Below are 12707 nucleotides of genomic sequence, written 5' to 3'. Positions count from 1 at the left end.
CGAGTGGATAGCAGGGTCCAGGGGGTGGAGGTCGCCTCAGAGGGACTGAGGCGAGACGAGTCAGGCCACGCCTGGGGACTGGTGGGATTATCCCATCACGGCAGGAAGCGAGGAAGGGTCACCCGAAACATATTTTCCTTCTATGGCAGGCGAGCCCCGGGAAGTGTAGGATTTGGGGGAGATGGTTCTATGTTAGAATGGAGATAGGAGACTGAGACACCTGGGCGGCCAACCAAACGGGCCCAGGAGTAGCTATTCCTGTGTGGGGCCTGGCCCCTCTCCTGTCCCCTGCTGCCACCTGGTGGTGACTGATGGCATCCTGCTGGACTGCATGCTCACCCTCAGGGTGCCCGTGAGGGCTCAGGGGTTTAGCCCCTGGCCAGCCCTGGGGGCTCCTCATTCAGACTTTGGAGGGAGGTGTGGGGGAGGCTTGATTACCATGGTGACTTTGTCGCCCTGTCCCTCACTCACCTCCACCTGGTCCTGAGTCTGTCACAGACACCAGACCCTTGTCCTGTGTCCTCCTGAACACAGCTTCTCAGCCACGCAGGTGACTGCAATTCTCTTTGCTGGCACACAACAAAATCCAGAGATGGTCTAACCTGTTCATACACATAATTCCAAAAATACAGGACAAATAATGTGTACTGAGATCACCTGTAACAAAACAATGTGGCTGCATCAGTGAGACTGTACTCAAGGCAATGTGGAGCCCCGGTCCCCAAAGGCCCCAGGGGTCGTGGCTTCTGGGATGGCTACTTGGCAGCCTAGTGGACACACAATGTTACATTAGCTTCAGGAGTACAACACAGTGATTCCACAATACTCTTACTCAGAGCTCCCATCTGTCCCGTACAAAGTTATTACAATGTGACCGGCTCTATTCCCTGCGCTGGGCTGTGCCCATCACCATCCTTCACTCACTGGTCTCTGGCTGCCTGTTGTGTCACCTGGGTGGATGTTTAAAAGTGCCAGCCCTGGACTTTGACGTAGCTCAGAAGCAGTGTCCCCGGGGGTACCACCTGGGCTTCTGTTGTTCTGAATCCCTCCAGATGATTCTGACCGTCAGGCTGGGCTCTGATGGAGACCAGTCCACCCAGCTTTAATTCCTCTTCTCCATTTTCCTCCCACCTCTCCAGAGTGTTGTCCAGGTGGAGGTGGACTGGGTACCCCTCTGGCTGCACTTGGATCGTGGCTTTTCTTCTTCCACAAACCCCAGCCCCTGGAAGCACAAGCTGTTAGCAGCCTTTCCTGGGCAGTGTCGGTGACAGAATCTCCAACCATCTCCCAGTTGATGAGGACTTGAGCAGTAGAGTCAGTCTTGCTCATTACCGATCGTGGTGACTTTGCTTGCACACACCTAATCCACCTAGGTTCTAACCCCCTTCTCCTGGCCACCTCACCTTTCCTTCCTTCAGTCAGCCACTGCCAAGCTCATTCCCTGGCCTCCACAACACCAATGGCTATGTTCCTCCACTTCTAGTTCAAGTGCCCTCCCTCTGACTACGTCCTCTGTTCCTCAGCTTGCTGCCTCTGGTGCCCAGCCTGGCTGACCGTCACAGTGCACACACACTTCCATGCCCTGGATTCACGGCACCGCCATTATACCGCACCCCTCCCTTGCTTGCAGCTGTGCTCCCTCCCCTCTCTCCCCTCCCCCTAGTGCTGGATGACTCCACCTCTCTCCTTCCACCTACCAACTCAGCCAACCTCTTGTCAAGACTTCACCTTGGGTGGGTCCTTGGTGCTGCCCATGACTTCTAGGTCTCCAGGGTGGGTGTCCTCACATCCTTTGAGATGGCTGCTTATCACACCGCCCCTCTCATCTTACCTTCTCGGCCTTGACTTGTATCTCACTGAGAAACTGAAGAAATCAGAAGAGAAACTACACACAGTCCCGACACTGCATCTACGTCTGCCTTTCTTTGCAGGCATATATCTGTGTGTCTTCATGTCGTATGCAAGGACCTGTCTTCACACACCAATGGCAACGCAACAAAGTCCTCCCCAATGGAGGACTTGCTGCCCCTCTCTCTACAAATCAGGGTTTTATCTCTACCACGTCATGCATGTCAGCATTTATTATGCTCTAACATCACCCGATTTCAAGCAAAATACAGCAAAACACAAGTGCCTCCTCTTGACACTGGTGATGGAGGCCACCCCTTGGCCCTTCAGACTCTCGCTGCTCTGCCGATTCTGGTTCGGTGCCCCAGGAGGCTCCCAGCTTCCGTTTTCTGGTTGGGTTTGGCTAACAATTGGGGGCAAATAGGTTCAGCATCCATTAACATCCTCATTGCAGCAGTGTCTTTATTTGACGGAAAATTATATTTAAAATGTTCAATCAAAAAACTCCACATCTTATTGGTTCATAAGGTGTTTGGTTACAGTTTTCACAGATGTGCAAATGCCAAAATAATACTTGTTAATAATGGAATTCATTATCACAATCTGCATGAGCCTCTGTTCTTCTGGTTTTTTATTTTTATTTTATTAATGTGTATTTATTTCTGAGACAGAGCACGAGCGGGGGAGGGACAGAGAGAGAGGGAGACACAGAATCCAAAGCAGGCTCCAGGCTCTGAGCTGTCAGCATAGAGCCGGACGTGAGGCTCGAACTCACAGACCGTGAGTTCATGACCTGAGCCAAAGTCAGGCGCTTAACCAACTGAGCCACCCAGGCACCCCTGTTCTTCTGGTTTTTTAACATTTATGCGTGCTCTCTGACCTTATGTGTCTTAATGAAAATGCATGGCATTCTGTTCTTGCACGGAAATATTAATATCTTTAAATGTTGAGGATATTAGATAAATCAGGGAGTCAGACTGTCTGATTCATGATGTTAATGAGCTGGGGCCACAATCCTTCATTTCTTGCCGAAACGCTAGGAGCCCATCCTCGTCAAGCATTCTCAGCTGGGCCCCTCCCCTTGATAACTACCCTATCTAAAAATGCATCACCAGTTGCTTATGATGAGCTTCCATTTTGTACAGAATAAAGAGAATAATCTTGAATTTAATGTGTCAGTTGTTAGGGAAGTCACAATTTTACTGCCTCTTTAAGCACACTGCTTGGGTCGGATGTTTTTCAGGCAAGACATTGTCATTAAAGAAGGCAGGGCTTTGACTAAGATCCTGGTGCAAGTTCATCATTCCAGGCAGCTGCTCCAGACCATTTTTCTCACTGCAGCTGTGCCGTCAGGGCTCGCCACACAAAGCTCAGTCTCCAAACTACACCTGTTGGCAATGTTGCTGTGCGTGGTTCAAATTGGTTCAGAGCTAACAGTTTTGTTGGCAATGAAGCTATAAACAAATTTCTCATTTTGCATCATCATCGTATTCAAATGACACATGCATTGTGTCATCCATAACAGTCCATCAGGCCATGATGGAAAATCTTTTGGTAGTTTCATTTATTCTGACTTCTATCACTGAACTTCTATTTCACTAACCAGCTCCTTGATGTGCTGAGAAGTGGTGTCTTTGGAAAGTTGTGCCCAAGCTCTTTCTATGCCACAGACACACCCAATATTTTCAAGCGATGACTTTGGTGCTTCAAGGCTGTGACGCAGTCTTCCATGAACATGTCAGCCTTCATGTATACTTGTTTGGTAACTTGGTACCAAGGTACCACTTTGTCAAGAACCTGAAAAGTACTGGTTTATGTATGTGAAATATTACAAATCTGGTGCTGCCAGCTTCTCAACTTAATACTCTCTCTCTCAAGGAATTTGGTTTGGAACCAATTTACTTATGTTTTACCTGTGACTGTGGCTCCAGTGCCGATAGTCTCATTGCCTCAGCAGCTAGTCTGTCACCACAAGTAGCACACTGCAGTTTCACCCTTTTGCTGTTAATGAACATGGGACCAAGTAAACAAGAGACTGTTCTCCCAAGTTCAAAGAACATGAACTCTGCCTTTGTTTCTTTGGGATTGCTTTAACTGTCATCATGCGATTCACTCTTCCTGTCCCATTCAGAAAAGCGGCACCTATTCTTGGCAGTGGAAATCTCAGTGAATTGTGCTTTCCTAAGTTAGTGTTAAAGTAGAAATTAAAAAAATAGACTTGAATAAAAAGATAATTAGTTTAAGAGAATACAGAGACAAATCATAGACTGGGAGAAAATATTTACAGAGAGATATATCTGATAAAGAATTGTTATCTAAAATATACAAAGAATTCTTAAAACTCCACAGTAAGAAAACAACCTGGTTAAAAATTGGGCAAAAAATCTAAATGGGCATGCCATCAAAGAAGATGTACAGATGGCAGATGAAGAGAAGTTCAACATCATATGTCATTAAGAACATGCAAATTAAGACAATATGAGATGCCCCTACACACCTGTTAGAACAGCCAAAATCTCAAAACATAGACGACACCAAATTCTCTAAGAGCCAGGGTCAGGATCAGGGTTTAGGGTGTGGTGATGTCTTAGGGTGATTATCTGGGCGGTCTTCAAGAAGACAGACCTGGGGTCCTTGGATGCTACATCTGCCAGGGACCCCTTCAGGCAGCCAGTCCAAATTGGATCTGACTGTTCTAGGTCTAAAGTTGCTGCCTGACAATGAGAAAGAATGAAATCATGCCATTTGTATCAACGTGGATGGAACTGGAAGGTATTATGCTGAGTGAAATAAGTCAGTCAGAGAAAGACAGCTATCATATGTTTTCACTCATATGTGGATCTTGAGAAACTTAACAGAAGACCATGGGGGAGGGGAAGGGGAAAAATTACTTACAAACAGAGAGGGAGGGAGGCAAACTATAAGAGGCTCTTAAATACAGAGAACAAACTGAGGGTTGATGGGGTGTGGGGAGACGGGAAAGTGGGTGATGGGCATTGGGGAGGGCGCTTGTTGGGATGAGCACTGGGTATTGTATGTGATGAACCATGGAGATCTACTCCCAAAACAAAGAGCACATTTTACACACTGTATGTTAATCAATTTGACAGTAAATTATATTAAAAAATAAATAGATAAATAAAAAATAAAGTTGCTGCCTGAGAAAGATTTTTGGGGTTGTATGCCTCCACCCAGAAGGCAAAGCAGACTAGCCCTGGTTCCACAGACTTGTAGGGCACAGGCTGCCCTCTGCAGGCCGAGGGGGTGTGTAGTGTGCAAGCTGGGCGGGTCCAGGGAGCTGGAACAGGGCAGCTGTAGGGACAGGCCATGCCTGTCCCAAGGAGCTGATTATTTGGGGGCACCAGACATCTGCCTGATTCCAAGACTTATCCTACTCAAATGCACACATTTCCCCTGAAGACAGAGCTGGAGAAAGGTGCACTGCCTTGCCAACATCAGACTCCACAAACTTGCTGGGGTTTCCTCTGATAAAACAGCTGGGAGCACTGATTGCTGTGGAAGTCAGCATCCCCAGCATGCGGTCGGTTCAGATGTGGGCTGACTGATGCCAGTTTAAATCTGCCACTGTGAAATGATTTTGGGGGGTTCACTGCCTCCTTTCAAATGGTTATGCACTTTGGTGGGGGCAGTCTGAACTCCACTGACTTGTTGGGTCCTGGATGCACCAGGCTGGCTGGTCAGTGTGTACTGTGCATGCATCTCCCACACAACTATTTACCCAGGGAATCTGTACAGAGAAAAGTTCAGGAGAAGACTGGTCTCAGGAGCGGGCAGTTGAGGATGCATGGAATCTACCCATTTCCAAGCCTGAACCAACACAAATGACCTATTCTCTTGAAGGCTGAACTGGAGGAGAGTGGACCTCTTTGTCAGGATGCAGCTTGATTGACAGGCTTTGTTATTGTCCTATAAGAGATGCTTGTGAGACTTGAGGGTTGAAGAAGCAAGGGTTAGGGTTAGGGTTAGGGTTAGGTGTTATGGGTTAGGGTTAAAGTTAAGGTTAGGGGTTAGGATTAGGGTTAGGGATAGGGTTATGGTGTGGTTATGGTTAGGGTTAGCGTTAGGTCCCAGGAGGCTCCAGGCACTGAACACACAGTGCAGGAGGGAGGGTCCCAGTCAGGATTAGAGTTTAGGTTCCCAGGCCACACAACTCTATGGGCCACCGGTCAGGTAGGCCTCAGGAATCCTCTTGGGCAGCTGCATCCGGGCCTTGGAAATGATATGGTGATGTTCCACTTTCCATGCTGATTATTTTGCACTGCTTCTCGAGCCCGTGTGTGTATTGTTGTCAGACGTTGAAATTGGGTCCCCATGGGGAGAGAGCCTTAGCTAGGGTTAGGGTTCGGTCCGGGGACGTCATCAGGGCCGAAGCGACTCCAGTTTCGTGATTTCCCTCGAGGGGTGAATTGAGCGCCCATGCGAGGGTGTGGGTCAATTGTAGGGTTAGGATTGGAAATAGGTAAGGTTTAGGTTGAGGGTTATGGTTAGGGTTACATTTAGGGGTACGGTGAGGTCCCAGGAGGCTCCAGGCCCTGATGCCACAGGAAGGTGTGTGTCAGGTGCAGGGTGAGTGTTAAAGATGAAGTGAGGTTTAAGTTCAGGTGTATATTGAGCGTCACTCTTAAGATTAGGGTTTGGAGACAGGAGGCTCCTGGCACTATACCCCTAGTAGGGCAATGGTCTCCCCACAGGGCTGAGTGGAGGGCTCTTGTGAGTGTCCCAGTCAGGCTGAGTTTGGGTGTCAGGGCCACTCCTCAGGCCTCATCAAGTCCCCTGTGAAGCTCCTTCTTGTCTTTGGTAATGACATGGTGATGTCCAATTTCCATGCCGAGTAATCCTCCTCTGCCTCTGGGCCCCAAGTCCGTCGTGTCCTCAGACTTAGGTATTGGGTCCCCATTGGGAGAAATCTTTCAAGGTTAAGTTTCGTTCCAGGGACATTGCCAAGGCCAAAGCGACACCAGTGCCGTAATCACCCTGGAGGGCTGAATGAGGGTCCATGCGCTGGTGTGGGTCAGGTGTAGGTTTAGGTTTAGAGTTGGGGTGAAGTTTAGGTTGAGCGGTATGCTGAGTGTCACGGTTAAGTTTAGGGTTAAGTCCCAGGAAGCTCCAAGCGCTGAAACTCCAGCAAGGTAGTGGTCTTCCCGGAGAATTGAGTGTAGGCCTCATTGGGTGGGCTGTTCAGGCTTAGTCTTTGTGTGCCAGGGCCCGTGTGTGTCCCATCTTCAGTTGGGCCTCAGGAGCCCCCTGGCGCAGCTCCATGCGGGCATTGGAAATGTCATGATGATGTTCCATGTTCCACGCCGAGTAATCCTGCACCGCTTCGGGCTCTTTGTTTGTGGTGTTCTCAGAGATAGGAATTGGGTCCCTTTCCAGAGAGATCCTTAACTAGGGTTAATGTTTGGTCCAGGGACTTCACCAGTGCTGAAGCAACCCCATTCCTGTGTGTTGTGAGCATTAGGGTTTGGGTTTCGGTTTGGTGTTAGGGGTTAGGGTTATGGTTAGGGTTGGTGTTAAGGGTTAGCGTTAGGGGTTAGAGTTAGGTTTATGCATTAGGGTTGGGTTTAGGGTTATGGTTAGGGGTTAGGGTTTGGAGTTAGAGTTAGGTTCAGGCGTTAGGTTTGGGCTTGGGTTAGGTTTAGGGTTAGGTTAAGGTTTGGATTTGAGAGTTAGAGTTATGGTTAGAGGTCTAGGGTTAAGGTTATGTGTTAGCCTTAGTGTTAGGGTTTGCTTTAGGTTTAGGGTTAAGGTTAGTTCTGGTCTTGGGTTAGGGTTAGGGTTAGGGGTTAGGAGTTTGGAATAGGGGCTAGTGGTAGGGTTAGTGTTGGAATGTTACGGTTATGGTTATGGTTAGGTTTATGTTTATAGTTTTAGGTTTAGTGGGTAGAGTTCGAGCGTTAGAGTGAGAGTTTTCGGGTTTGAGTTATATGGTTATGTTTAGAGGGTTAGGGTTAAGGCTTTGGTTATTTCAGGTATGTTTACCTTTACGGTTCGTTTTGTAGGGTTAGGTTTAGGGAGAAGGGTCGGGGCATGTTTTAGCGTTAGGGTTATTCTTGGGGTTAGGTGTTAGGTTTAGGTGTTGGGGTTTGTGTTGTGTTAGTGGTAGGGCTAGGGCAAGGAGTAGGTCATGCTTGCACACTCACTTTGAGCCAGAGGTGTTCATTTGTGGAAACCACCCTTCTTCTTCAAGAGGTTGTTCATGCTATGGCCCCAGTCTCTCTTCACTGGAAGTTGTTGTTGCCTCGCCCCATTTCAGCTTTGCTCTGGATTGTTTCACAGCGTCATCCCGCCCTCTCTCGGTATGGTAGGATTTCACGTACTGCCCCATCCCTTTTGGTGCATTGGGTGCGTTCTCCCATGCGACCCTCCTCGCCCTCTGCATGCAACGGTATTACCCATGTACGTCGCCACTGCTTAGATTGGCATTAGTGATGCCAGTATTAAATCTGATGTTTCATGAATGTCTCTTTTCACTCTCACAGCTGAAGTTAAGGGTTATGGTTAGGATTAATATTAGGTGTCAGTGTAAGGTTTATGTCATGCTCGCAATTCCACCTTGGTGCGGGAGGGCTTCTTGAATGTGTCCCATCTGCACCCCTTTATCCACGATGTAGCAGTGATATTCCTTTTAATTCAGATGTTTTCTTTGGCGCCTGGGTGGCTCGTTGGGTTAAGCCTCCCACTTCGTCTCGGGTCATGGTCTCTTGGTTTCTGGTTTGAGCCCTGGGTGGCCTCTGTGCTGGTGGCTCTGAATCTGGAGCCTGCTTCAGATACTGTCTGTCTCTCTCTCTTTCTGCCTATGCCCCACTTGTGTTCTTTGTCTCTTTCAAAAATTAATGCACCTAAAAGCATTTTCAATCCAATATTTCCTGGATGGCTCTTTTCACTTTCATTCTTGAAGAAGCAGGCGTCTGTCTCGTCCATTGTTCTTTTGTTGTCTTTGGCATAGCTGACGACATATACGACATTTCCCCAGCCAGCCTCTGGGATGCGCAGCATTTCTTCTAGCAGCCGGACACCTCTCATCCACTGTAACACTGCATTCCTCTAGCGCATCCCACATGCTCCCGGAAACTGGACTGTAACTATGGACGGTAGCACTGTCCCATAGTCTTCTGATGGTATTTCAGGAGGCTCTTCATTCACATCTTTGGTTACCTGAGTGTCTTCTGACATCTTCTTTCATTTTTCCACTAGGCCGCTGCTACGACGCCCAACAGGGTACCCGAAGCAGAGAGGGATTCAGGAGCAGCCCAGCTACCACTTGGCTCCCACAAATGGTTGCCTTGGAACTCTTTATGGAAGAGGAGAAAACACCACCACCACCACTGTTTCATAACTCTGCACCGAATGTGGAGACAACAACCACCCACCCGCAAAAGGAAACTCTGGCAGGGTACATGTATCGAACCTACGGTGTTGGTCAAGTATTTTGGATCAATAAGTGAGGTTGTACTTTTGGTTGGTAAGTGTACATCTAATCCCTTGGAGGGGATATTATTCTCTGAGGTCACCGCAACCTAAATTGTTGGCCCATGGGGAGATGTGTTGTCCCTATCGGTTGTATTGATGTAGTCTCTTTAGGCCAGTGAATTAAAGTTCCATAGGGTCTTGTCCTATTCCCGCCTCTTCACGGGAAGGTCCATTTCACTGATTGGAAGAGACAGTAAAACCCTCATGTGGCCATTCATATGAGTCACTATTTAGGGAACAAGTGATTACGCTACCTTTGCACGGTCAGGATACCATGGCCGTTTCACGAATGTACCTGGGCAGGCAGGCAGGGCCTCTAAACTAGAAATGCTAGAGGTGATTTTATTGGTGAACACGTGGGATTTGTGTTTGCTGAGTTCCTTTTACTTCTTTTCATCTTTCCCTGATTGCCTATCTGTGTTGGGTCAACAATGGTTTGATATTGTCTTTACAGTTAGTTTATTTTTATCTTATTGTTAACTATCCATGGTTATCTGCTCTGATAGAAGCTTATGCAAGGACAAATACTTCTTGTTGCACATACTAGCATTATTGCTTCTATTGTGAAATTCACCCAGTCGTAACTTAGGAGTTGGTTGTCTATTTTTGGTATTCAGATCTTAAGATCATATACCAGTGCCTGAGCCCTACTATGAACGCTCATCGCCACAGCCCTAACAACCACCTACAGTATGCAAATCATATTTTTTGCCCTTCCAGGACAGCCTGATACACCTACTTGGCGATGCAGGGGTGTAATGTTCGAACCCCTCATCGGCGATGGACGGGTGTCATGCTAGCACTCCCCCTTCGGCAAGGGAATAGTGATGCCACTACTAAATCTGACATTTCCTGAATAGCTTTCATCACTGTCAGAGCTGAAGAAGCAGTCATATGTTACAGTTAGGGTTAGGGTTAGGATTAGAGTTAGAGTTAGGGGTTAGGGTAAAGGTTAGGTCACACTTACATCCCCCCTTAGGTGCGGGAGGGAGGCACTCATGCACCTTGCCACCCCTCAGCATGGGAGGGGGTCATCCATGTGCTGAGCCCCCCTCAGCGAAGGAGTGGTGATGCCACTATTAAATCTGATGTTTCATGGATGGGTCTTTTCACTTTCATAGCTGAAGAAGCAGCATCTCTTATGATGAGGGTTAGGGTTTGGATTACCCTGAGGGTTAGGGTAAGGGTTAGGTCATGCTTGCACCCCCTGTTTGGCAAGGGAGGAAGGTCACACCTGACCCCCGCCACCCTCGTTGTGGAAGGGTGTTCAGGCATGCACCCCGCCCCCCCCCACCACAGGAGGGAGTAGTGATGCCATTATTTAATGTGTCGTTTTATGAATGGCTCTTTTCACTTTCACAGCTGAAGAAGCAGGCATCTCTTAAGGTAAGGGTTATGGTTAGGATTGCCGTTCATGGTTAGGGTAAGGGATAGGCCATGCCTGCACCCTCCCTTGGAGTGGGAGGGTGTTCACACATGCGCCACGCCCCCCTCATCTCGGGAGGGTGTTCACCAATACGACCCGGCCCCCTTCAGCGGGGGGTGGGTGTTGACGTATGCGCCTGCACCCCTCTGGTGTGCAAGGGTGTTTATCCATGGGCACCACAACCCTAGGCGAGGGAGGGCATTTGCCCATGCGCTCTGCCCTCCTTGGCTCGGGAGGGTGTTCAGGTATGTGCATGAACCCCCCCCCACACACCCCCCGGCGTGGGAGGTGGTTCACGCATGTGCCCTGCCCCTCTGAGGCGCTGGAGGGGGTCACCTGTGCACAGCGCCACCACTCAGCAAGGGAGTAGTGATGCCACTATTAAATCTGTCGTTTCATGGATGTTTTCACTTTCACAGCTGAAGAAGCATGCATCTCTTAAGGTAAGGGGTAGGGTTTGCATTACAGTTAGGGGTTAAGATAAGGGTCAGGTCATGCTTGCTCCCCCCGCCCTCAGCGTGGGAAGGTTTCATGCATTACCCCACTATCCTCAGCATGGGAGGGTGTTCACCCTTTTGCCCCGCCCCCCCGCAGAGTGGTAAAATACTGAAGCATGTGCTCCGCTCCACTTCTGCTGGGTAGGACTTTCACGAATGCATAGATCCTCCCTTCGGGACAGATTGTTCGCACATGTGCACCACCACCCCTTGGTGAGGGAGGGTGTTCACTCATCAGCACACCCCACCTCTGCCCGGGAGATGATTCATGCATGTGTCTTGCCCACCTCAGTATGGGAGGGTTTTACGCATGTGCACAGCCCCCCGTTGGTATGGGAGGAGGTCACCCATGCTGAGGGCCACCTTCAATGAGGGAATAGTGATACCACTATTAAATGTGACGTTTCATGAATGGTTCTTTTCACTTTCACAGCTGAAGTAGCAGACAACTCTTAAGGTAAGGGTTAGGGTTAGCCTTACCATTAACAGTTAGGGTAAGGGTTAGGTCATGCTTCCACACCCCCTCATCACCAGAGTGTATTCACGCAATGGCACCGCCCCTCGGAGCAGGAGAATATTCGCGCATGTGCCCCGCCCCCTTCAGCGTGGGACGGTGTTCACACATGCGCCCCATCCCCTTCCACCTGGAAGTGCGTTCACGCATTCGCACATTTGCACAACCCCCCACCCCAAGGTGAGGGAGGGCATTGGCACATGTGCCCTGTCTCCCTCCGCATGGGAGGTGGTTCACACATGCTCCTCACCCCCTCGGCAAGAGAGGGTGTCACCCATGAACAGCGCCACCCCTCGGAGAGGGAGTAGTGTTGCCACTATTAAATGTGACATTTCATCAATGATTCTTTTCTTTTTTTTTTTTTTTAAATTTTTTTCAACGTTTATTTATTTTTGGGACAGAGAGAGACAGAGCATGAACGGGGGAGGCGCAGAGAGAGAGGGAGACACAGAATCGGAAGCAGGCTCCAGGCTCTGCGGGGCTCGAACTCACGGACCGCGAGATCGTGACCTGGCTGAAGTCGGACGCTTAACCGACTGCGCCACCCAGGCGCCCCTCAATGATTCTTTTCACTTTCACTTCACTGCTGAAGAAGCAGGCGTCACTTAAGGTAAGGGTTAGGGTAAGCATTACATTTGGGGTTTAGGGTAAGGGTAAGGGTTAGGTCATGCTTGCTCCCCCTCTCTGCACCAGAGGTGTTTCACTCATGCTCCCTGCCCCGCTTGGCACGTGAGGGTGTTCATGGGTGCGCACAGCCCTCCCTTGGGGTGGAAGGGTATTCTCACGCACAACCCTCCTTGGCGATGGAGGGCGTTTGTGCACGCACCCTGCCCCACTAGCGTGGGAGTTTGTTCTCGCGTGTGTAAGGCCCCACCTCCAGGCAGTAGGGCATTCACCTATGTGCACCCCCCCCCCCTTTGGCACGGGAAGG

This window comes from Lynx rufus, unplaced genomic scaffold (genome assembly GCF_022079265.1).
Source record: "Lynx rufus isolate CCGP_SWC_20201006 ecotype Redwood Valley unplaced genomic scaffold, mLynRuf1.p SCAF_50, whole genome shotgun sequence".
Lineage (NCBI taxonomy): Eukaryota > Metazoa > Chordata > Mammalia > Carnivora > Felidae > Lynx > Lynx rufus.
This window is presented reverse-complemented; position numbering follows the sequence as displayed.